Source organism: Salmo salar, chromosome 11, assembly GCF_965601325.2.
Source record: "Salmo salar chromosome 11, fSalSal1, whole genome shotgun sequence".
In the NCBI taxonomy this organism is placed as follows: Eukaryota; Metazoa; Chordata; class Actinopteri; order Salmoniformes; family Salmonidae; genus Salmo; species Salmo salar.
In genome coordinates this window covers 84,029,089-84,055,935 of record NC_138301.1, presented here as the reverse complement: position 1 = coordinate 84,055,935, position 26,847 = coordinate 84,029,089, and the positions used below count along the sequence as shown (strand labels likewise).

At 41.3% G+C, this 26,847-nt stretch overlaps 1 pseudogene; it reads right to left on the bottom strand.

Annotated features, from left to right (window-relative positions):
* LOC145858893 (general transcription factor II-I repeat domain-containing protein 2A-like) overlaps positions 1–26,155 on the bottom strand; it is a 51,819-nt pseudogene extending 25,664 nt beyond the window's left edge.
* Positions 26,156–26,847: the final 692 nt, after the last annotated feature.

The following is a 26,847-nucleotide window of genomic DNA, read 5'->3' as shown; positions in this document are numbered from 1 at the left end:
TCCTCCTAAAACGTCATACCCAAATCTATCTGCCCGTAGCTCAGAACCTGAAGCAAGGATATGCATATTCTTGATACCTTTTGAAAGGAAACACTTTGACGTTTGTGGAAATGTGAAATTAATGGAGGAGAATATAACACATTAGATCTGATAAAATATAATACAAACAAAAAAATGTACTTTTTCCTTTTTTTTGCATCATATTTGAACTGCAAGAGGAAGGCCAGACAGTGATGTAGGATTCTAGGTGCAATTTAGATGTTGTCCACAAGATAGCGGCAGTGGCTGTGCAAAGTTTCAGACTGATCCAGTGAGAATTACATCACTACAGAATATTTTGTATCAAGTCTGCCAGGAGTTTGCCCAAATGTGCCGAATTGGTGTAAAATATTTCTAGTACATAACTAGAGAGAACATATAAATATGCTATGGTAATAAAAAATTGTCATAGGAATGTCATACATGATGGATCATTAGCTTCCCTACAGAAAATACACTAACCTTCACAAATCTAGATGGCTTGGTGAGGTGGTTGTGGAGCCAGAAACAGCAGTGGGGTCAAACTATAGAACCCAGTTCCTACATTTGAATATTAAGCAGGAGAGAACTCTCTCTCTGCCCCTGCAGTATTGGTGAAAGGAATGTGCCTTGGTTTCACAAACTTGTTACTTCCCAAACTCTATCGTCCATAAAGTGGATAATGGAACAATAATTCTAACATAAAGAATATGGGGAATGATCTGTGAGGAAATGTATAAAATGAATGTCATATTGTTTTTCATTATGTGATTAAAAACGGTATGCAAGAAATAGTGTAACTTGGAAAGGATACCCCTTTATCTGTCAAGTTTCCAACCAATACGTTGTGCATACGATATGAACATTGATGAAGGTATTTTTGTTAAGATAGACATGTGATTTTAGGAGTCATAAGAGATAACTTCTAATCATATCGTTTGCACAGTAAGTCGCCATGCACCGAGTGAGGTCTGAGAGTGTGTCAGACGGACAGAGCCACCCCCTTTGGCAAGAGTGCATAAAAAGCATTGCCAACGAAATGAACGTTAGACCAGAAAAGCGTGGAGCGGTAGCTTCATGTTGGAAATGGTTGAAACTGTGAACCACAACAATGGGTGAAGATATAAACTCACCTTTCTTTAGACCAGAGAGACGAAGAACTGCAGCTCATGTCCATCGCGGTTCGAATCCTGAATACCAACATGAGGAGGAAGAGGCGAGAAGCTCTCCTCAGTGACTTGTACAGCTGATTAGCAATCTTAAGTCAGATATCAAGAAAAGCGAATCTAAGTGAGACTATCCTACTATGCTCATCACCAATGGGAACCGTTAACATGGCTGGTTATCTTCCAGAGTGAACAACAGTAGAAGATGGGAAATTGGAGACCCATTTCGGACAATCAGAGCCATACAGCTGGAAGGCCAACAACTTTCTGAGAAGGCTTGGTTCCGACCAAGGTAAATGACAAATGAAGGCATTTCACACATAAATACATTTATGATTTCTTATTCTAAACAGGCGGCGGTTTGTGTGCAAAGTACATGGTTAACCTGTTGGGTCTAGGGGGCAGCATTTGCACGTCTGGATAAAAAAAATGTACCCGATTTAATCTGGTTAATAATCCTACCCAGTAACTAGAATATGCATATACTTATTATATATGGATAGAAAACACTCTAAAGTTTCTAAAACTGTTTGAATGGTGTCTGTGAGTATAACAGAACTCATTTGGCAGGCAAAACCCTGAGACATTTTCTGACAGGAAGTGGATACCTGATGTGTTGTATTGACTTTAAACCTATCCCATTGAAAAACACAGGGGCTTAGGAATATTTTGGCACTTCCTATTGCTTCCACTAGATGTCACCAGCCTTTACAAAGTGTTTTGAGTCTTCTGGAGGGAGATCTGACCGAACAAGAGCCATGGAACGATGATGTCCCATTAGACACCTGGCGCGCGAGTTCATGTTGCGATTAGATGGTTGCGATTATTCAGAATGAGTATTTGATAAGAGGTAATGACTGTATATCAATAAAAAAGGTAAAAACCTTATAGAGTTTAATTCGAGAGATGGTAAATCTCTAAACAACTTATTCCGGGGTGCCCCAAATCCTAATGAGTTAATTGTTACATGATTAATTCATCGGGTAACAATTCAACATAGTGGATTAAATAAATAACAGTCATCAGATTAATTAAATTGGCTGTTGTTTACAAATTAATTCTCGTCACATTATCGCACAATAAGCAACAACTGTCCCAGTTTAGGGACACCAATCCCATAGTGGTAAACTAAACCCGTGCCTGTCGGATGCCGCGGTTATCGATCCTGCATCTCAGTGGAGGCACATTACATACCGTAAGCCCAGCGCAATGCAGCGGTCTTTGGTGAATGGGACTGAAATGGATTTGGAGGATCCCATCCTGCTCACCAACAGTTTTGCCCACCTGCTTCGAGAGATTCCTGTTCCTTTATCCTCTACCCTGTCTCCTGAGGGTCCGGCTGAGGGAGTTTCTATTACAGGCCTGTACCCCCAAGGCTCCCTCTCACATCAGGCCTCAAGGGTGTCTGAGACCCCCCCCCGCCCCTTGGAGGGCTTCTATTGATGATGTGGGTCCTCCGTCCCCCATCTCCAATCAGTCTTCAAGGAGGCACAGAAAAGGCTGGATATCCACGGCCAATCGCCATCCTCCAATCATCATCATTGGTAGCTCCATGGTGAGGCACATCTCAGTTCCTGGAGCAAAAACCCAGTGCTACCCGGCAACTACAGTGAAGGATAACACTGGATATCTTCGGTCTGTCCTACATCAACAGCCAAGGGCTCTGGGATCAAATTATATCAAAAAGGGTAACTCAGAGCTAATAAAACAGGATTTTATTGAGCTGATCAACACCCTGTCTTTGGGTCACGGCTGTGAAAGTTTCAGCAGGCTTTTAGCACTTCATATAACCTTGGAAAAGTAATTCCAATTTCAACTCTTTCCTCTGTTATTAATAGGGATATGCAATCTTATAGCCATACCAACCAACTATATCATTATCAACCATCAAATAGGGCCTGCAACTGCCTATCGAACATAGCTTGATTGAGTTGGAGACTCCATGTCACTTTAAAAATGGTAAAGGACTTGGGTTGATGCATCTGCACATTAGGAGCTTACTTTCATCAGTGGATTACATCAAGATCTGTGCTACGCAGACAAATCCGGAAATTCTGGTATTGACTGAAACTTGGTCTCTGGGGACATTCAAATCAAATCAAATTAAATCGTATTGGTCACGAGTGTAGCAAAATGCTTGTGGACTCTGAAAATAATATGGAGGGTTATAATGTGTTCAGAGCTGATAGACAGGGTGGATGTGGTGGAGCGTCAATTTTTATTTAAAAAAATAATTTCTCTGTCTCTTTACTGAAATCCATTTCCCTTGACAAAAAATGTGAGCTACTATGTTTATGCTTGTGTTTGGGGAAAAATGTATCCATAACTGTTTTAGGGGTCTTACCGTCCTCCCTCGGCTAACCTTTGTGCACTCGAGGAGTTGTTATCTTCTTTTACTAAATCAGAAGTTATTATCCTGGTTGACCTAAATTATGATTTGGAAATTCAGGCTTCGGACAATCTGTAAGACATGTGTAATGATCTAAACTAAGCTGGTGACTAAGCCTACAAGGCTCAACCCTGAAGATCCTTCAAAGTCAACTCTGATCTTAATTTAATGAATACACCAGATAAATGTTTCTACTGGTGTCTTCGCCCAAGATATTAGTGACCATTGCCCAGTTGTTTGTGTTAGAGATCTGAGAAGACAAAAATCTAAGCCTCAGTGAACTTCAGTGAATAGGATTTTTTACAGGATCTTTATTTTAGTGACCTTGATTGTATTTCAGCTTTCCCTGAAACTGATTTAGCTTTCTGTCTTGTTGCAGATGTCTTCAATACTATTGTGGATAATCATACTCCCTTCAAAACAATTAAGGGTTAAAGGTAGATCGAATGCCTGGTACGCTCTGGAATTATCAGAAGTCATTCATAAAAGAGATGATGCTTGGGTCAAGGCCAGGAACACAGGCTTAGGCTCGGACTGGCAAGCTTTTAAGCAACTGAGGAATCATTGTGTAACACAATTCAGATCTGATTATTATATTATCACTCTTTTGGAATGTAATGGGAAACCAGCTAAATTCTGGAAAACTTTCTAATCCATGTAGAGGTCTACTTCCTCGTCTTCCTTATCTGCCACAACAAATTATTTCAGACACAGGCCTCATTTCTAAGCTTATTCACAATGATATTGGGGTGGATGCTAATAGGGGAAATTTGCTAAATGATCACAGAAATGATAATCAGAGCTTTTCTTTTAGGATATTTACAGAAAAATAAGTACTGGATGCTTTGCTAGACGACAAGAAATCCACAGGGGCTGACAAATTGGATCCCGGTCTGCTTAAGTGTGCAGCGCCCATCATTGTTGGCTCAATAACCCACATTTTATATTTAACATTGTTATTAGGAAATACTTAAAAGTTTGGAAATCAGCTTTTGTGCTGCCACTCCATAAGGGCGGGGATAGTAAAGATCTTAGAAATTACCACCCCATTTCAAGGCTTCCTTGTTTAGCTAATAAATGTACAAGTTTGATCTTTCTTATCTGAGAAATCTATTTTGAATGTAAACCAATCAGGGTTTAGTCCTGGGCATAGCACAATTTTTTATTTAACTAGGCAAGTCAGTTAAGAACAAATTCTTAATTACAATGACAGCCTTCCCCAGGCCAAACCCTAACCTGGACGATGCTGGGCCAATTGTGCACCACCCTATAGGACTCCCAATCTCAGCCGGTTGTGATACAGCCTGGAATCAAACCAGGGTCTGTAGTGACACCTGTAGCACTGAAATGCAGTGGCTTAGACCGCTGCGCCACTCGGGAGCCCTGTAACTTTGTTTGTGGACCTGTCAAAAGCTTTTGATACTGTTGATCATGCTATTTTATTGAATAAGTTGTCCTCGGTAGGCCTGAGCTCTGATTCAAGGTTTCATGATTATCTTAGTGACAGAACTCAGTCCATCGTGATTGATGGTATTAACTCCGAATTTCTTGATGTACATGAAGGTGTTCTGCAGGGGTTGATACAGGACCTGTTCTTTCACTATATATAAATGCTTTTGGTCATTCTGTAAAAAAGAATACATTTGATCAATATGCAGACAATACTATTATGTACGCAATTGCCTCAACTGCTGACCTGGCAGTGACAAGGCTACAGTCCGATTTTGCAGTTGTGCAGGAAGCCCTTACTGATTTAAAACTAGTACTTAATACAGGCAAAACTAAATACATGTTGCTTTCAAGTTCTCGTAAGATTGTCTCAGATGGAATACATCTTTACTCATCAGATGGTTCCATAATCAAACGAGTCCCTGCATACAAGAATCTTGGTATTTGGATTGACAATGATTTACTGTCTAAAAAACATATGATTCAGCTTGTTAAGAAACTAAGATTTAAAGTGGGCTTTTTTTTACAGAAACAGATCTTGTCTCTCTCTAGTTAGCAGGAAGCCGATTATGCAGACAACCTTTCTACCTGTTCTTGTTTATGATGTTACTATTTATCAAAGTGCATCTGCCTCTAATCTTAAACCCTTGGATTCCATATTTTATAGCGCCCTTTGTTTTATCTTAGGAGACAGTTTTATTACTCATCACTGTATTGTTTACCAAAAGGTCAGCTGGAAACCATTTTGTTTATTTATCAAGGCAAGTCAGTTAAGAACAACATATTATTTTTAATGACAGCAGGTTAACTGCCTTGTTCAGGGGCAGAACAACAGCTTTTTACCTTGTCAGCTCGGGGATTCGATCTAGCAACCTTTCGGTTATTGGCCCAACGCTCTAACCACTAGGCTATCTGCCGCCCCTTTGACATGACATAGATCACATTATGCTCTTTTTGTTTACAAAGCCCTGCTCCACAAACTTCCGACTTACCTAACGTTACTGTTCAAAGGGTTGGTTAACTCTGGAGACTCCTTAGGTGTCTGGATAGTTAGGTAAATCAGCCTTTACTGTCCTTACACTTTACGCGTGGAATGATCTACAATACACCTTAAAATTGGTGCCTCTTGGGCATTTCTAATGGTTGTTAGGGGGCCTTATTACTGAACAATGTGTCTGTTTTTTATGATTGTGTTTTGCTTTTCATGTATTGTTGTTTATTTTGTGTTTTTTATTGTGTATATGAATCTATATTTGAATGTGTTTATTGTATTTTGATGTGTATAGTGGTGCAATATAGGGCTCATCTGGAAAAGAGACGTTGATATGATTTTTCATTGACCATTCTTTGATAGCCTAAAGCAGGGCTTAGTTTTGAATGCCAGAGCATGTAATTGGGCAAGTGTAAGTGGGCAACTGTAAATTGTACATTTCCTTAGAATAGAAAAACCATAATATCAATCAATTTAATTAAGGTAAAATATCAGAAATATATCGTAAATAATAAAGGCCAGTATCAGCGTCTTTAAAAAAATTGTCAAATGATTTGTGCACAAAAAATGTGTGCATTATGTGTGGGAAATGCACTCTACAAATTAAATATTAGAATTACTATTATAAAGACAGAAAAATACATATATAAAAACGGTATTACATAAAGGAATATTGGTGGGAATGAAGCCATAATCTAAACAAGAGGAAGGAGAGTGGGATATATTTGAAAAGCCTAACATAAAAAATGTATTGAGATGAAGCCGCCCCCGTGTGTGGATGGTATTTCATTTTTTTGCTAAATCTTTTTTTACATTGTCTATTGTGCACATTTTTATTAACATCTCTTTGGAGAAAGGAAACAAGTAGGCGGCCAGTAAGGTACAATAAACCTTGTGGACTATTTACAGAAAATACATGCAAAAGAATACAAATCAGCCTGAATATCAGGACACAATACTGCAACACGTTTTGACTGCTAATTCATACACACATTGCAACCCTTGTGTCTCCCCAAAAAGTGTGCTTTAAGGCTCCATTTGAGTTCATTCCACCTAGGCCTATTGACCCAACTCTGGATACATATGACAGACTGGTGCATAAAGACATATCCAAGCTAGAGCTCTCTATCCCCTATGTAGGAAAAACTATACCCTCTTTGAAAAACAAGCCACTAAATCTACAGAATGACACCTCTATAGTCATCCGCCCAGCTGAAAAGGGAGGCGCAGTTACTGTACAAGACTACACTGTCTATAGGACTGAAGTAGTCTGGCAACTGAATGATCAGATGTTCTATAAGAGGCTCACTACAAACCACACAAATGTATATTACGATTTATATTATGGTGTTTCTATTCCAAGAAAAATGTAAGCACATTTTACAGTAGCCTATGTGTTGCCTACCTAAAACATTTGTTAATATATTTGAAGTCCTTCAAAATAGAAACTAGATATCCCCATGTTAGATAGTAGAATATAAGCTATATATAGACTAGGGGTGGGTAGGCTAAATAATTACAATAGAATAATAAAAATATGAGTGATAAAGTAAATGAAAAATGCTAGGCAGAGCATGCCCAGAACTTGTGGCTGTGTAGTACCAGATGGAAATTGGAGTGATAGCCTCAAGCATGCCCGAATTACGCTCTGCTCCTCTATCCACACTTGCCCACGTACATGTTCTGGCATTCAAAAGCAGCCCTGCTTAAGGCTATCAAAGAACTGTCAAGTAACTGCAGCAACCATTACATGGTTCAAACTACAAATAGATACTAAATGGTTTGAATGAGATACTAAGTCATTCAAATTAGATTCTAAGTTGTGTTTTTTTGTTGCTTTGGGCCTCAGGGCTTCTGTTCAACTCAGACTGGTCTACCCTTTTTACAGTTTGAACTGCGTTTCAATCTTAAACGGTGTAAAAGGAATAGCGTTCCAAATTATATTAAGTATGTTGAAGATTTAAAGTGGGGTTTCTTGCTTCGCAAGCCACATTAACCTCTTGGGGCTAGGTGGGACGCTAGCGTGCCACCCGTGGTGCACTCCATCAACAGCAGGTGCATTTCAAGAGCGGCAAATTTGAATCCAAATAAATGTCAAAATTCAAATTTTTCAAAAATACAACTATTTTACACCATTTGAAAGATAAACATCTCCTTAATCTAACCACGTTTTACGATTTCAAAAAGGTTTTACGGCGAAAGCATAAATTTAGAGTATGTTAGGACAGTACATTTACAAGAGTTGTGTGTAATGTTTTGTCAAGTCAAAGACAGGGTCACCAAAACCATAAAACCAGCTAAAATGATGCACTAACCTTTTACAATCTCCATCAGATGACACTCCTAGGACATTATGTTAGACAATGCATGCATTTTTAGTTCTATCAAGTTCATATTTATATCCAAAAACAGCGTTTTACTATGGCATTGATGTTGAGGAAATCGTTTCCCTCCAATAACCGGCAGTCAAGTCAGCGTCACAAATTAAATAATTAAAATTAGAAAACATTGGTAAAATATTATATTGTCATTTAAAGAATTATAGATTTACATCTCTTGAACTCAATCAACTTGCCAGATTTAAAAATAACCTTACTGGGAAATCACACTTTGCAATAATCTGAGCACTGCGCCCAGAAAAATACGCGTTGCGATACAGACTAGACGTCATGTTGGGGAGATCTAAAATCGAAAATACTATGTAAATAATCCATTACCTTTGATTCTCTTCATCAGATGTCACTTCCAGGTATCACAGGTCCATAACGAATGTAGTTTTGTTCAAAAAAGCTCATCATTTATGTCCAAAAATCTCCGTCTCGTTAGCACATGATGTAAGCCAGCCGGACTTCTCGTCATGAACGAGGGGAAAAAATATATTTCCGTTCGTTCAAACATGTCAAACGTTGTATAGCATAAATCATTAGGGCCTTTTTTAACCAGAACATGAATAATATTCAAGGTGGACGAATGCATACTCTTTTATAACGTATTGGAACGAGGGTACCCAACATGAACTCGCGCGCCAGGTGTCTAATGGGACATCATCGTTCCATGGCTCTTGTTCGGTCAGATCTCCCTCCAGAAGACTCAAAACACTTTGTAAAGGCTGGTGACATCTAGTGGAAGCAATATGAAGTGCCAAAATATTCCTAAGCCCCTGTGTTTTTCAATGGGATAGGTTTAAAGTCAATACAACACATCAGGTATCCACTTCCTGTCAGAAAATGTCTCAGGGTTTTGCCTGCCAAATGAGTTCTGTTATACTCACAGACACCATTCAAACAGTTTTAGAAACTTTAGAGTGTTTTCTATCCATATATAATAAGTATATGCATATTCTAGTTACTGGGTAGGATTAGTAACCAGATTAAATCGGGTACATTTTTTTTATCCAGACGTGCAAATGCTGCCCCCTAGACCCAACAGGTTAATAAACATGTTCACTGTTTGCAGATATTATCAAGGCTCGGGCCCTGCATAAATCATATGCATTTAATTCTGAGAATGTCAATGTGTGACTTGCAGCGACACATTGTGAACCAAAACGAGAGAGCACCCGATAAGTAACAGATGCTGTACCTCTGAGCTACAAACACATAAGTTATTGTCTCAACTGCAATTATGAGTTCAGTCTTTTATAAATACAAACGGTGCTCACAAGAACCTTTTGCATAATTGAAAACATCTCTTTAGAAATACGCAGTATGCAGTTGCAACAACATGAATGATCACACAACACACACCACATTAAGCCTAACACACATAACACAATACTTTGCACTGCATCCTCGGGCAATGGCCTACTCACACTGGCTCACATGCAGATGATGCACAGCATACACACAGACACGCACCGAAGGGTAGGCCTAATTCTGTTCACACAATAGGATTTTCATGACCATAACCCTCATTTGACGACTTGGAACAGCGCTCTCCGGCTGGCGCTTTCTCAATTTGCCCACTCTCAAACTTGAACAGTCTACTGGCATGCATACACCGGATTTACAGACTAGCAGCAAATAAACTTAAACAAAGTGGAATCAGGATATGAATGCCCACACTCCATGGCAGATCCCGCCTTCATTCTGCTTTGATCAACCTTATCATGTGAATCCAGGCTGGTGATATCCCACTTTGCTTTATAGAGGAGCCGGTATGCAGTTCCCCAAAAATTGGAGGTGCCATTACCCCTCCAGCCCAAGTAGAGCGAGCGAGAGAGAGGTGTTTATGGGAGTTCATCCTGCACTCTGATGGTTTGTGTCACACACCCTCATGCCCCATCCAATTTCTGAAGAGGTTATCTGTACCACTGACCCCACTCTGGCTAGATAACCTGGCATGGCTCCTCAGTCCCAGACACACTGAGGAAATGTCAGCAGAAAAAGTCAGCAACAAAAAAAAGCTAAAATCTAAATACTTACTCAAAATGAAACAGTTGGCTGTCAGAGGGACTACAGAAAAAGAACACATCATACAGCCATTCACCAACTGAACAAGATGGACAACATGTCCTGTCTCCTAGGAAAGAAATCTCATTTGTCCATTCTTCACCAGTGATCTCAAAGTACTACCCAGCATGCCCCCCACTCAGAGAGAGAGACACAGCCAAATGGGAGCTCTCACATTTTTCAACATGTTTTTTACAGACGGATAGATTTGGAGTTAGATAAACTTGGATTTTCGGCAGGTACATATGCAGGATGCTACTCTCCACATCATGGCCTTCACATCAGATCAAAACTCCATACCTACAACCTAATTTTGACCAAAATGATCCAGAGAGATTACTGCTTCCAAGGTTTTCTTTTTTCAAGCCATACAGAGCTCTAGCAAACAAACAGTAGAGACCTGAGGACACCATTCCAACCTGGAACAGAGCTCCCAGGCTTGAAAGGACAGACCAGATACAAATTCAATTCGCACTAAGGTGTGAAGTAAAAGGGCTGTTGGCCCAACAAGTGTCAGGAGTCTTTGAAGCGTCCTCTGAAGCCCCCTCCTGCTGTTCAAAGACCATTCACTGGCATTTTCTACAAGAAATCTGCCTCCAGAAATAAAAGCTTCTTCCAAGTGGGTGTGACACACACCTACTCCCATTGCCTGCTGCACTGCTGCTTGGATTCCACCTGGTGATCTGTTCACTGTCCGTCCTGGCCTGTCTCCCCCTGTCTGGTGCAGGTACCTCCACCACACTCACCCCTCTCTCTCTCCCAAGCTTTCGCTAGACTCCAGCACACACGCTGTTGGGGCGAGTGACTCTGAAGTTACAGTCGCTATCCTCAAGTCGTTATATATTTAATTTTTTTGTTGTGCATCTTGCTATTTTGCCATTTGCCTCATGACTCCTGCATACTTTGATGACTACAAACTTTCTTTACCTAACCGTGGGACAGACTGTTTGTTCCCACACTCGGGACTCTGATTCTCTATTGGTTACATGGACTTTTGGCCTCCCATCCTATTCTAACCACCTCTCGCTGGCTTTGTATTCATGTTACCTGATGAAATTGCTGTACAATATGATCGTGTTGCCATCTGATGCACATTCAGATGTCATAAATCAGCACTGCAGAGCTCTCCCTGTACTTTGCCGTGCCCTGATTGTATTACTGTTGATGATATCTGGAAATGTGCATATACACCCTGGCCCACCTACTGTTGCTAGCCCCAATTCTGACTTGTGCTTCTATGTTAACACAAGAAGTGTACTACCTAAAATGGATACATTAAAAGTGTGGGTTCACAGCTCCAATCCAGATGTGTTGGTCATTACTGAGACGTGGTTAAGGAAGAGTGTTTTGAATACTGATGTTAACCTTTCTGGTTATAACCTTTTTCGGCAAGACAGATCTTCCAAAGTTGGGGGAGTGGCAATCTTTACTAAGGATCACCTTCAGTGCTCGGGTGTCTCTACCAAGTCTGTCCCCAAACAATTGGATTTGTGGGTTGTAATTAAGCATTAAACTTTCAAATAACTCTTTGTTGAATGTTTCTGGGTGCTATTGTCCTCCATCAGCACCGGCCTGTACCCTACCTGCCCTAAGCTCTCTCCTGGCCCCGTACACAAAGTCTGAATGTGTCCTGCTAGGTGACCTAAACTGGGACATTCTTAAACCACCTGACCAAGTCCTAAAGCAATGGGACTCCCTAAATCTTTCTCAGATTATCACCAATCCCACAATGTATGACTCCAAACACCCATAAAAGGGTGCTCTCCTCGATGTTATCCTCACAAATAATCCTGATAGGTATCAGTCTGGTGTTTTCTGTAATGACCTTAGTGATCACTGTTTTACAGCTTGTGCTCGTAATGGCTGCTCAACGAAACGACCTGTCCTGATCTGTCATAGATGCTTGCTAAAAAACTTTAATGAGCAAGCCTTCCTTCATGAACTGGCCTCTGTAAAATGGTATAGAATCAGCTTGATCCCCTCTGTCGAAGACGCTTGGACCTTCTTTTTTGATATTTTAAGTGGTATTGTTAACAAACACGCCCCCCATAAAGAAAATTTGAATTAAAAACAGGTTCAGCCCCTAATCTTGCAGAGTTACTCCACCTCAAGTATTGCATTTGGCGAAAGGCTCGGCACACGCATACTCAGGCTGACTAGCTATCGTTCAGGCAAATGAGAAATAAGTGCACTCAGGCTATCCGGAAGGCCTAAGTTAGTTACTTTAAGGAGCAGTTCTCTCTCTGTGGGTCTAACACCAAGAGGTTCTGGGAAACGATTAAATACCTGGAGAATAAACCCTCCTCCTCACAGCTGTCCATGTCCCTTATTGTTGATGATGTGGTTGTTCCTGACGAGAAGCACATGGCTGAGCTCTTTAATCACCACTTCATTAAGTCAGGATTCCTATTTGACTCAGCCATGCCTCCTTGCCCATCCAACATTTCCTCATCTCCCAACCCTTCTAATGCGACTATCCCCGATGCTTCTCCCTCTTTTTCCCCTGCCCCGCCCTGCAGACAGTCACTGAGTCTGAGGTGCTAAAGGAGCTCCTTAAACTTGACCCCAAAAAAACATCTGGGTCAGATGGTTTAGACCCTTTCTTATTTAAGGTTGCTGCCCCTATCATCGCAAAGACTGTCTCTCCTTTCTGTGGATGATGCCATTGCTTGGAAGGCAGCCACAGTTTGTCCTTTATTTAAAGGGGGAGATCAAGCTGATCCTATCTGTTATAGGCCTGTTTCTATTTTGCCCTGTTTATCAAAAGTGTTGGAAAAACTTGTCAATAATCAACTGACTGGCTTTCTTGATGTCTATAATATTCTCTTGGGTATTCATTCTGGTTTCCGCTCAGGTTATGGATGTGTCACTGCAACCTTAAAGGTCCTCAATGATGTCACCATTGCCCTTGATTCTAAGCAATATTGTGCTGCTATCTTTATTGACTTGGCCAAAGCTTTTGATATGGTAGACCATTCCATTCTTGTGGGCTGGAGTATTGGTGTCTCTGAGGGGTCTTTGACCTGGTTTATACACTACCTTTCTCAAAGAGTCCAGTGTATAAAGTCAGAAATCTGCTGTCTCTGCCACTGCCTGTCACCAAGGGAGTACCCCAAGGCTCAATCCTAGGCCCCATGCTTCTCAATTTACATCAACAACATAGCTCTGGCAGTAGGAAGCTCTCTCATCCATTTATATGCAGATGATACGGTCTTATACTCAGCTGGCCCCTCCCTGGATTTTGTGTTAAATGCTCTACAACAAAGCTTTATTAGTGTCCAACAAGCTTTCTCTACTCTTGACCTTGTTCTGAGCACAAATGAAGGTCATGTGGTTTGGAAAGAAGAATGCCCCTCTTCCCACAGGTGTTATTACTACCTCTGAGGGTTTAGAGCTTGAGGTAGTCACTGCATACAAGTACTTGGGAGTATGGCTAGACGGTGCACTGTGCTTCTCTCAGCACATATCAAAGCTGCAGGCTAAAGTAATATCTAGACTTGGTTTCCTCTATTGCAATCACTCCTCTTTCAACCCAGCTGCCAAATTAACCCTGGTTCAGATGACCATCCTACCCATGCTAGATTACGGAGATATAATTTATAGATTGGCAGGTAAGGGTGCTCTCGAGCGGCTAGATGTCCTTTACTATTCCACCAATGCTCCTTAAAGAACACATCACTGCACTCTATACTCCTCTGTAAACTGGTCATCTCTGTACACCCGTCGCAAGACCCACTGTTTGATGCTTATTTATAAAACCCTCTTAGGCCTCACTCCCGCCTATCTGAGATACCTACTGCAGCCCTCATCCTCCACATACAACACCTGTTCTGCCAGTAATTTTCTGTTCAAGGTCCCCAAAGCACCCGCTTAGGCCTCACTTCCCTATCATGACGTTGCCCTGTTGGGGGAGGTTTATGACCCCCCATAAATACCTTTCCCCCTTTTTCTCTCCACTCTACAGAATGGACTCTTGGAAAGCCCTTTTGTTAACCCCTGGTCGGGCTCCGTCCCATATGCGGGACGGACATCCAGCGAAAAATCCTATCGCCATTAGCATAACAAAATGTAATATATATATTTTTTCAAATTTAGGACTATGTTATATCGTTTTATAGATACACCTCTCCTGAATCAAACCACGTTGTCCGATTTCAAAAAGGCTTTACAGCAAAAGCAAAACATTAGATTATGTTAGAGGAGTATATCGTAAAAGTAGCCACATAGCCATTTTCCGACCAACCACATGCATCACAAATAACCAAAAAAACAGCTAAATGCAGCACTAACCTTTGCAATCTTCATCAGATGACACTCCTAGGACATCATGTTACACAATACATGCATTCTTTTGTTTGATAAAGTTCATATTTATATAAAAAAACAGCATTTTACATCGGCGCATAACGTTGACTAACTATTTTCCCTCAAATGCGTCCGGTGAATGAGCGCTACAATTTACTAAATTACTATTCGAAAAAAAAATTAAAATGTAATATTGTCATTCTAAGATTTATAGATTAGCATCTCTTGAAAGCACCTGCAATGAAAGATTTAAAAATAACTTTACTGGGTAATCACACTTTGCGATATAAGGGGATGCGATACTCAGAAAAATAGGCTACCGTTACAGGTCAGCGCCATCTTGCAACAATCGCATATCAAATCTACTCTTGTATACTATTGTCAATAATCCCTTACCTTTGATTATCTTCATCAGAAAGCACTTCCAGGAATCCCAGGTCCACAACAAATGTATTTTCGTTCGAAAAAGTTAATCCTTTATGTCCCAATAGCTTGTTCTTGTTAGCACGTTCTGAAGGCTGCACCAAAAGTCCCGTTGGCTGCGGGACTCCTCTTTCAATAAAATGCATTTTTTTTTTTTATTTAGGTTCGTTCAAACATGTCAAACGTTGTATAACCTCTCTGGGCTAGGTGGGACGCTTGCGTCCCACCTACTCAACAGCCAGTTGAATCCCGTGGCGCGTTATTCAAATACCTTAGAAATGCTATTACTTCAATTTCTCAAACATATGACTATTTTACAGCATTTTAAAGACAAGACTCTCGTTAATCTAACCACACTGTCCGATTTCAAAAAGGCTTTACAATGAAAGCAAAACATTAGATTATGTCAGCAGAGTACCCAGCCAGAAATAATCAGACACCCATTTTTCAAGCTAGCATATAATGTCACATAAACTCAAACCACAGCTAAATGCAGCACTAACCTTTGATGATCTTCATCAAATTACAATCTTAAGACATTATGTTATACAATACATGCATGTCTGTTCAATCAAGTTCATATTTATATCAAAAACCAGCTTTTTACATTAGCAGGTGACTAACATGTGACTAGCATTCTCACCGAACACTTCCGGTGAATTTACTAAATTACTCACAATAACCGTTCACAAAAAACATAATTATTTTAAGAATTATAGATACAGAACTCCTCTATGCACTCGATATGTTCGATTTTAAAATAGCTTTTCAGTGAAAGCACATTTTGCAATATTCTAAGTAGAGAGCCCGGTATCACAGGGCTAGCTATTTAGACACCCAGCAAGTTTAGCACTCACCAAAGTCAGATTTACTATAAGAAAAATATTATTACCTTTGCTGTTCTTCGTCAGAATGCACTCCCAGGACTTCTACTTCAATAACAAATGTTGGTTTGGTCCCAAATAATCCATTGTTATATCCAAATAGCGGCGTTTTGTTCGTGCGTTCAAGACACTATCCGAAAGGGTAAATAAGGGTGACGAGCACGACGCGTTTCGTGACAAAAAAATTCTAAATATTCCATTACCGTACTTCGAAGCATGTCAACCGCGATTTAAAATAAATTTTTATGCCATTTTTCTCGTAAAAAAGCGATAATATTCCGACCGGGAAATCGTTTTTTAATACCAAGAGAGTGAAAGTAAAAGCATGCTATCCCCTCATGCACGAGCCTCAGTCTGATGGCCCTCTGATAGAGCACTTTCCAAAAGCGCTAATGTGTTTCAGCCTGGGGATGGACTTACATCGTTCAGCTTTTTCCCGCCTTCTGAGAGCCCATGGGAGCCGTAGGAAGTATCACGTCATGCCAGAGATCCCCTGTTTTTGTTAGAGATGATCAAGGAGGGCAAGAAATGGTCAGACAGGGTACTTCCTGTAAGGAATCTTCTCAGGTGTTTGCCTGCCATATGAGTTCTGTTATACTCACAGACACCAGTCAAACAGTTTTAGAAACTTTAGGGTGTTTTCTATCCAAAGCCAATAATTATATGCATATTCTAGTTACTGGGCAGGAGTAGTAACCAGATTATCCGGCCGTGCAAATACTGCCCCCTATCCCCAACAGGATAACATACATCTTTAGGGCCTTTTTCAACCAGAGCTCCAGTAAGATTCAAGGGGGACGATTGCATTGTCTTTCAAAACGTTTCGAAAGGGGATGGTAGCCAGGGGCGCCGGCTTCATAATGGTGATGGCCCTCCTCATGTGACCACTTTCCACAGCGTCTCATTCAGTCAGTTTTCACAGTAGGAGACTCAAACCACTTTGTAAAGACTGGGGACATCTAGTGGAAGCAATAGGAAGTGCTCAATGAACCATTGCTCACGGTGTGATTTATAGGCAAAGTGATGAAGTTGAGTCCGCAATTCAGAATTCCACATCCTGTTACGATCGGTCTCGGGGTTTTGACTGCCATATGAGTTCTGTTATACTCACAGACACCATTCAAACAGTTTTAGAAACTTTAGGGTGTTTTCTATCCACAAGTATTAATTATATGCATATCCTAGCTTCTGAGTTTGAGTAGGAGGCCGTTTAAAATGGGCATGAATATTTTACAAAAATCGATGTAGCGCCCCCTATCCTAGGCGACCGTCAAGAGGTTAATAACAAATAGAGAATATTGTAACATCAAAAGGTTGGGGTAAGAACAATCTTTACAGTGAGGGGAAAAAGTATTTGATCCCCTGCTGATTTTGTACGTTTGCCCACTGACAAAGAAATGATCAGTCTATACTTTTAATGGTAGGTTTTTTTGAACAGTGAGAGACAGAATAACAACAAAAAAATCCAGAAAAACGCATGTCAAAAATGTTGTAAATTGATTTGCATTTTAATGAGGGAAATAAGTATTTGACCCCCTCTCAATCAGAAAGATTTTTGGCTCCCAGGTGTATTTTATAGAGGTAATGAGCTGAGATTAGGAGCACACTCTTAAAGGGAGTGCTCCTAATCTCAGTTTGTTACCTGTATAAAAGACACCTGTCCACAGAAGCAATCAATCACATTCCAAACTCTCCACCATGGCCAAGACCAAAGAGCTCTCCAAGGATGTCAGGGACAAGATTGTAGACCTACACAAGGCTGGAATGGGCTACAAGACCATCGCTAAGCAGCTTGGTGAGAAGGTGACAACAGTTGGTGCGAAAATCCCTCCTGAGATGTGTGCAAACCTGGTGGCCAACTACAAGAAACATCTGACCTCTGTGATTGCCAACAAGGGTTTTGCCACCAAGTACCCAGTCATGTTTTGCAGAGGGGGTCAAATACTTATTTCCCTCATTAAAATACAAATCAATTTATAACATTTTTGACATGCCTTTTTCTGGATTTTTTTGTTGTTATTCTGTCTCTTACTGTTCAAATAAACCTACCATTAAAATTATTGACTGATCATTTCTTTGTCAGTGGGCAAACGTACCAAATCATCAGGGGATCAAATATTTTTTTCCCTCACTGTAGGTAATCCAACCAGCTGAAAGTATTCTTTGGTACTTAAAAAATATGATGTCAGTTCAGTTGTCGTTTGAGACATTATTACTGATGATAGGATGACATGAACTGTATCTTGGAAATTTTACACATTCTAGATTAACATGGAATTGTTGTGCAATTGAAATGTTTAAATATGATTAAATGTAATTTTAGCTTCTAAATGAGAGAATTGTTTTCATAAGGGAACTATGCTCACTCACTGGCCTCCTCCCAAGTGAACAGGCATTGGCTGTGAATGAAACACGCCCTTCTCTCCCCCACTACAAGGCCCATTGACGAAAGTCAACCTCTTATTTTCCCGATGACGTGAGGACTGCTGTCCATACTTTTAAAAGGGCTAATATCAACTACAGAACTAAGCCAACATCAGCGTGAGCTCTGGTTGCGAATGGTTGAACTACTACAACCCCAAGATATTAACATTGTGTTCCCGATGAAGTGAGGACTGATGTCCATACATTTAGAAGGGCAAATTTCAAAGTGGATGTGATGATTGTCACGCTGGAAGGATGAATGTGACTACACCAGCCAGAATATAGCTTGAGCTTATAGTACGTCGAGTTATCAGCAGCAGCTGTAAACGTGCTTGGCTTAGGAAAAGACAGAAAATCTCTTCAGAACAACAGGGTACTACATCGAATCCATTCTACCACCAGACAACAGGTTACTACAACGTATTCATTCTACCATATTCTTCAAAGGACAAGGGATATCTCTGCTGGGCAACCCAGCCTTCCATCTTCGACCAATCTATCGAAGCACAGCTCAAAGTAAATATATTTCTTGCATTTTCCGAATGTATTGTTGTCTCTGCCTTCTTGTCCTTTGTGCTGTTGACTTTGCCCAATAATGTCTCTCTTGTTGTGATGTGTGTTTTGTCCTATATTTATATTGATTATGTATTTACGTGTCGTCTGGATCAGTTGTATTTCCGTTCTGATGGAGATGAAATGGGGAAATGGTCAGTGGTCCTGGCGTTGGAGCTTGCAACCAAAGAAACTTCTTCCCCAGTCGGAGCCCACGCACATATGAGCCCGTTGTTCTTTCTAAGACGTGATGATATCGACCCCGAGGGTTGTTAGGAGTTAGCAGGGGCCTGCTCTCGCTCTGTCTCAGTCCTCAATTCCGTTCAGTCCAAAGAGATAAAGTTTGTTAAAGGCACTATAGTGCAATAAAATGTTCGGGTCCCCTTTTGGGACAGACACAACTCAGTGGTTTGTCGAGAGTGAGCAGAGTGTGTTGTTCTGCAAAGTTCCTCTCGGGTGATTCTTCCGTCGAGTTGGATAAGGCTTCCTTGATCTCTGTTTTGGGTTTCCAAGGAGATGGGATCATTCATCCCACGGGCATGGCCTCGCCTTGTGTAACTTGATCTAATTTCTGGTTAGTAAGCGCTCTAATTTATAGGGAGACTCACAGAAGGCGGGTTCTAATGGCCGGACAGTGTCATTGAGACTGCCCCGTTGATTGTAAGGATTCAGCATAGCAATATTCATCTGATATAAACTTGAGACTTGGTCATTAATGTTCACAGCATGTTTTTCTTGTCTGGAAGGCAGTTTCACATTACCCATGATGAAAACGTAGCCTGTAAAGTACAAACATGACCATGGTTCCTTTACACACTCTGTATGTTACAGCAAAATCCACATTATATCCTCTTTTAATGACTGACAAATCTGAAAAAAGATATTCATTTCATATCAACATGTCATAAGTCATTAAATAGCTTCAATAGTGAAGAAAACTTGTTTAAATGTCCTTTGCACTCTTGGCACCATTTCCTGTGTTATAAAGAGTAACAATTCCTGACTCTCCTCTTCGGATAGACATGCAGGCAGTCTGCTGACTTGCAGAAAGGTCTGGTTTATGTCTCCTGACCTGCTCAGGGTTGTAAAGGGAGAAAGGGAGAGCAGTTTATTTGTCTTGTGATGGGTTGAACGGGGGCACTGTCAATTACAGAACTGTAAATCTTTGCCTGGAATGTGGGACTCTGTCCGCTCGTGGGCTCTCATTGCAACAGTAATATGCCATTATTTGTTTGACTGAATAATGGGAAAATGTTTGTGTGAGAATTTTAAATAAGGTCAGGATGAAACTATCAGAATGAAAAATGTTAGCTAGGTAATCCAACATTTTCCCTGACATGCAACCATCCCAGAGACAGGAGACAAATGATGGTGAGCCTGTTGCTTTGAGAGTCCCTGCTGCTTCTTCTTGTCAGCCAGCCACATCCCAAGCATTTGCACCTGATTCATCCTAGCTAGCTAGTCAAAATACAGAATAAAAGTCAAGCATTTTGTCAAACATTGATGACAGTTTGGAAACTGCAGGTAGGCTGTGTCCCTACTACATTGACTACGGTTTGCTGTATGACAAAGTCGCTCACAAATATGTTTGAAATGATTAGCAACTTCTGGGGTAACTAGCTAGATAGCTTTAGCTTGGAACCTAACTAGAACCAATGCAACCAACCTGACCAGAAACTGCAATCATTTTCAATATTCTTAGCAATGATTTAGTACTCCTTCTGTCTAAGTATTAGCCAGGCAGCCACTTTGTTGTTTCCTATTGAAATAGAACTTCAGTTCATAAACATATATAGCTAACTAGCTTTTTATCAAACTAAACCAGCAAGCCAGATACTTTGCCCTGTGGCCACAAGCTAACTTTATAAGCAGCTAGCTAGCTTCATCTGGCTAGTGTGGCTTGACGGGACTGGGTATGACCATCATCAACCAAATACAAAAACTGTCTCATAAATTAGGGATATTTTAGATTATGAGATCTAGCTAGATAGTTTACTAGCTAACTATAGATACTGAAACCCATGATTTCATTTTTGCTATATTTTTGAGGGAGAATATTGTTTGCATCAATCAGCTAGCTAACTTTTCCCAGATGTTGGGGAAGAGTGTGTGACCGCCATGTGTGAGAGAAAAATTGCAAGATTATGTTATAATACTATTATTGCATCAAATGGTTGTTTTATGCAACATAATAGAGTATTCTGTTAACTATTGTGTGTGTGTTCTACTGAGGATGGGCCTCTGGGAGATAACACTGACAGGAGATTTACGATGTCTTTTGGATGATAAAACCTAAAGAGCATTCCAGAGCATGAGTTAATGTTTCTGTTCTATACCATACCAGGGAGAGGTGGTTCCAGTTTACAGTCGGAGGGACAGACACTGGTCCATATACAATGAAAACTGTTGACACAGCAGATATTGTCTGCTATGTATTATAGGTATCTTTCATATAAATCTTAACCTTGTGACCCATTCTATATATCTGTTTTTCGTCATGTAGGTTGAAAGGGGTGTATCTTGGCTATAAAAGAGCTTTGTACTTTTGTCTCAGGGCTCTCAACGAATCATTTGATCGTGAATTGGCGACCAGCCATCATTATCGTAGCGCACTCAATCGATTTACTTTATATGTGTGCGTTGTATTGACCTGCTCTATTATTAATAAGTGATTAAAGATTTAGTTTAAGTATAACTCTGACTTGTGTGATAAGTTTGTCTCTCCTCATTTGATAGTAAAGAAATGAACCACCACACGCGCGGCAGTGGCAGTTGCATGAGAAAAAACTTTACCAGCACCATAGCATACGTATTGGTGAATCACTGTCACATATGAAATACGAGTGATAGTGTAATCAAGTGTTATTTGACGCGTGAAATAGTGTCATTTCACGTGTATCTGTTTTGACACGCAAAAATCCAAACGGTGTTGTCACGTCCTGACCAGTAAAGGGGTTATTTGTTATTATAGTTTGGTCAGGACGTGGCAGGGGGTGTTTGTTTCATGTGGTTCGGGGTTTGTTGGGCTATGTACTTAGGTAAGAGGGGTGTTTGTTTTATGTGTTCCGTGGTTTTTTGGTTTATGTTCTATGTTAGTATATTTCTATGTTCTAGTCTAGTCCTTCTAGTTAAATGTTTAGGGTTTTGATTGACCTTCAATTGGAGGCAGCTGTTCCTCGTTGCCTCTGATTGAAGGTCCTATGTATAGGGGTGTTTTTGTATTGGGATTTGCTGGTAGTTGTCTCATGTTTTGTGTCTGTGCACCTGACAGGACTGTTTAGTGTCGTTCGTAGTTTTTTTTGTATACGTGTTTCTTTTTGTTATTTCCTTCTTTTTATTTAATAAAAAAGATGTGTGTACACGTTCCCGCTGCACTTTGGTCCAATCCTTACGACAACCGTGACAGGCGTTCATATGTGGCTGCTGGAATACATGTAAAGTCAAGTCCAAAATTATTGGCACCCTTGATAAAGATGAGCAAAAAGACTATAAAATAAATAATGCAAATACTGAACAATATCATATTCTAAAATAAAATGTAAAATTCTATTAATTTATACTAATTCAATTTCTCAGAGGAATATATTTTGTTTAACAAGTAATAATTATTTTTTCAAAAAGATAGGTGTCAAAATTATTGCCATCCCTGTTTTCAATACTCCGGCACCCTCGCATTGCAAGGATAGAACCACCTAGCCTTTTTGTAACATTTTTTATTTTGTGACTTTACTTTCATTAATCTGATGACTGTTATTTATCAAATCAACTAACTTGTTTAATTGTTACCCAATTAAATGAATAAAATAACAATTAACTCATTAGGAATTTGGGGCACCACGAGAGCGGTTGTTTAAAGAGTTAATATGTCCCGAATTAAACTCTAATGATATTTACCTATCACATCCATAAAACAGTCAAAGTATTAATCATAACCTCTTATCATATCATCATTCTGAACTGTCATAACCTCCTGCATCTGCAAAAAAAAACAGCCTTACTTTTGATTCAGTACTACACAAACTGTGTCACATCCTGACCAGTAAAAGGGGTTATTTGTCATTGTAGTTTGGTCAGGGCGTGGCAGGGGGTGTTTGTTTTGTGTGTTTCGGTGTTTTTGGTTTAGGTTCTGTTTTCTATTTCTATGTTTAAATCAAGTTTTCTATTTCTATGTTGGGTTTTTGGTAGGACCTCCAATTAGAGGTAGCTGGTTGTCGTTGGCTCTAATTGGAGGCCATATTTAGTTGAGGTTTGTGTCACTTGTGTTTTGTGGGTGGTTATTTTCTATATAGCCTGTGTGCCTTATGGAACTGTTTATCGTCGTACGTTTACTTTGTTTAAGTGTTTTCATCAAATAAATTTGTATGAGCACTTTACCCGCTGCACCTTGGTCCTATCCTTACAACGCCCATGACAGAACCACCCACCAAAAAACGACCGAAGGAGGAACTAGAGGCAGCAAAGGCAGAGTGGCGCTATTATGAGGCGCTGTATAGGCCCAAAGGCAAGTGCGAGAGGCAGCCCTAAAAACTTTTTTGGGGGGTGCAAACGGGGAGTTGGGCAGAGTCAGGGTGGAGTCCTGAGCCAACTCCCCATGCTTACCGTGGGGAGTGGGTGACGAGGAGAGCACCAAGCTATGCAGAAATGCGCACGGTGTCGCCCATACGCACACACAGTCCGGTGTGGCCAATAAGGGCTCCGCAGCGTTGCCGGGCGAGAGTTGGCCGGCAGCCAGAGAAGGTGCGCCGGCGCAGCGCATCTGGCCACCAGTGCGTCTCCTCGGTCCAGCTTACCCTGCGCCTGCTCTACGCACGGCAGCCCTCACTCTCCAGCACATCCCAGTGCGCCCTGTGCCAGCACTCCACCCATGCCGGGCTACAGTGACCACTCAGCCAGGACGGGGTGTGCCAGCCCTGAGTTCCAGACCGCCGGTGCGCCTCCATGGCCCAGTGTTCCCCGTGCCTGCTCTGCGCTCCCAATCTCCTGTAGGTCTCACCTCCACGCAGGAGGCCTCCAGCGACGCTCCTCAGCCCTGAGCCTCCAGCGACGCTCCTCAGCCCTGAGCCTCCAGCGACGCTCCTCAGCCCTGAGTCTCCAGCGACGCCGCTCAGCCCGGGGCCTCCAGCGACGCCCCTCAGCCCGGGGTCTCCAGCGACGCCCCTCAGCCCGGGGTCACCAGCGACGCCCCTCAGCCCGGGGTCTCCAGCGACGCCCCTCAGCCCGGGGCCTCCAGCGACGCCCCTCAGCCCGGGGCCTCCAGCGACGCCCCTCAGCCCGGAGGCTCCAGCGATGCTCCCCAGCCTAGAGTCTTCTGAACGGGAGCTACGCCCAGAGCCAGAGCCACCTCTGTAGTGGGAGGATTGGGAAGGAGGGGTGTAGCACAAGGACCGTCGTTGACGGTGGCCACCCTCCCTTCCCTCCCTTTAAGTTTGGGGTTGTTTTTGTGCGTTTTTTTGTTTTTGAGGTGCATTCGGTGTCTGCACCTTTGGGGGGGGTACTGTCATGTCCTGACCAGTAAAAGGTGTTATTTGTCATTGTAGTTTGGCAGGGGGTGTTTGTTTCGGTGTTTTTGGTTTAGGTTCCCTTTTTCTATTTCTATGTTTAAATCTAGTTTTCTATTTCTATGTTGGGTTTTTGGTAGGACCTCCAATTAGAGGCAGCTGGTTGTCGTTGCCTCTAATTGGAGGCCATATTTAGTTGAGGTTTGTGTCACTTGTGTTTTGTGGGTGGTTATTTTCTGTATAGCCTGTGTGCCTTAAGGAACTGTTTTTCGTCGTACGTTTACTTTAAGTGTTTTCATCAAATAAATTAAGTATGAGCACTTTACCCGCTGTGCCTTGGTCCTATCCTTACGACGCCCATGACAAATTGGTTTAATTTATTTATTTACTAGTTAACTAAATGATAACACAGAATAAACATACACACTTAATACATTAGGAAAAGGTCCCTAAAGGACTGACACAATATGGTGGTTTTTACACAACGACATGGAGACGGAGAGAGAGAAAGAGACACTTATCATTGATACATTTTAGAAACTATTCTCACAGTAATCATATACTTTCAAATTGAAATCAAATTTTATTTGTCACATACATGTGTTTAGCAGATGTTATTGTGGGTGTAGTGAAATGCTTGTGTTTGTAACTCTAACAGTGCACTAATATCTAACAGTAATATCTAACAATTTCACAACAATACACACAAATATAAAGTAAAGGAATCGAATTAAGAATATATGAACATTTGGGCTAGCATTGTCAGAGCGGCATAAATTAAGATACAGTAGAATAGGATAGAATACAGTATATACATTTGAGATGAGTAATGCAAAATATGTAAACATTATTAAAGTGACTAGTGTTCCATTATTAAAGTGGCCAGTGATTCCAAGTCTATGTATATAGGGCAGCAGCTTTGATGCCCCTGTGCAGACCTCGCCTTTTGATAGCAGTGTGAACAGGCAGTGTCTCGGGTGGTTCTTGTCCTTGACTATCTTTTTGGCCTTCCTGTGACATCGGGTGCTGTTGGTGTCCTGGAGGTCAGGTAGTTTGCTCCTGGTGATGTGTTTGGCAGACAGCATCACCCTCTGGAGAGCCCTGCCGTTGCGGGCAGTGCCATTGCCATTGCAGTGCCATTGCCGTACCAGGCAGGATGCTCTCGAAACTCGATTCTTAAGTTTGTGAGTGTTTTAGGTGCCAAGACAAATTTCTTCAGCCTCCTGAGGTTGAAGAGGCGCTGTTGCGCTGTTGCACCTTCTTCACAACACTGTCTGTGTTGGTGGACCATTTCAGTTTGTCAGTAATGTGTACACCGAGGAACTTCAAGCTTTCCAACTTTTCCACTGCGGTCCCGTTGATAGGGGGTGCTCTCACTGCTGTTTCCTGAAGTCCATGATCAGCTCCTTTGTTTTGTTGACGTTGGGTGAAAGGTTACTTTCCTGGCACCAAACTCCCACTCACCACATGAACCGCCGCCCGTTTGGAGTAAGAAATCATGAATGTATTGACGTGTGAATGCCATCGTTTGCCGTGGATCTGTCGGAACCAGCCTTCCTTAGGAAGGGTGATGGGCCTTTCAGCGGCATGCTTGTAAGCTCTCATTGTCCGAAAGGGATCCGGACCAGTCTCTTCTACTGTTGTTCACTCAGGACCATGCTCCTTTGAAAATAGGCTAGACAGCCGTGTCGATGGTTCCCATTGGGTGATGAGAGTAGCGAACTATGGTGATTTGAGATGAGTAGTAGAGTGGTCCCACTTAAATTAGCTTTTTTAGATACTTTTCTTAGGACAGCTAATCAGCTGTACCAGCGATTGTCTGAGGTGAGCTTCGCGCCTCTTCCTTGTGTTGATATGTAGAGTTCAAACCACTTTAGACATGGGCTGCAGCTCCCTATCTTTCCTGGTCTGGGAGGTGAGATTCATTTTCTTCACCTTGTGTTGAGGTTCAAAGTTCCAACCATTTCAAACGTGTAGCTACCGCTTCACCCTTTTCTGGTCTAATGTTCATTTCTTTACCAATCCTTTTATGCACTCTGGCCGAAGTGGACGGTTCCTTCAGGCTGATACGGTCTCTGACCTCACTCGGGGCGTGGCTACTTACTATGCACAGTTTATAGGAGACAGATTCTCTTATGGCTCCTAAAATCACATTTCTATCTTAACAAAAATCATTTTTCAAATTTCAAATACAATGTTAAGGTATTTGAAAATCGCGCCACAGGATTCAACTGGCTGTTACGTAGGTGGGACGAATTCGTCCCGCCTGCCCTAGAGAGGTTAATATTTATTTACCG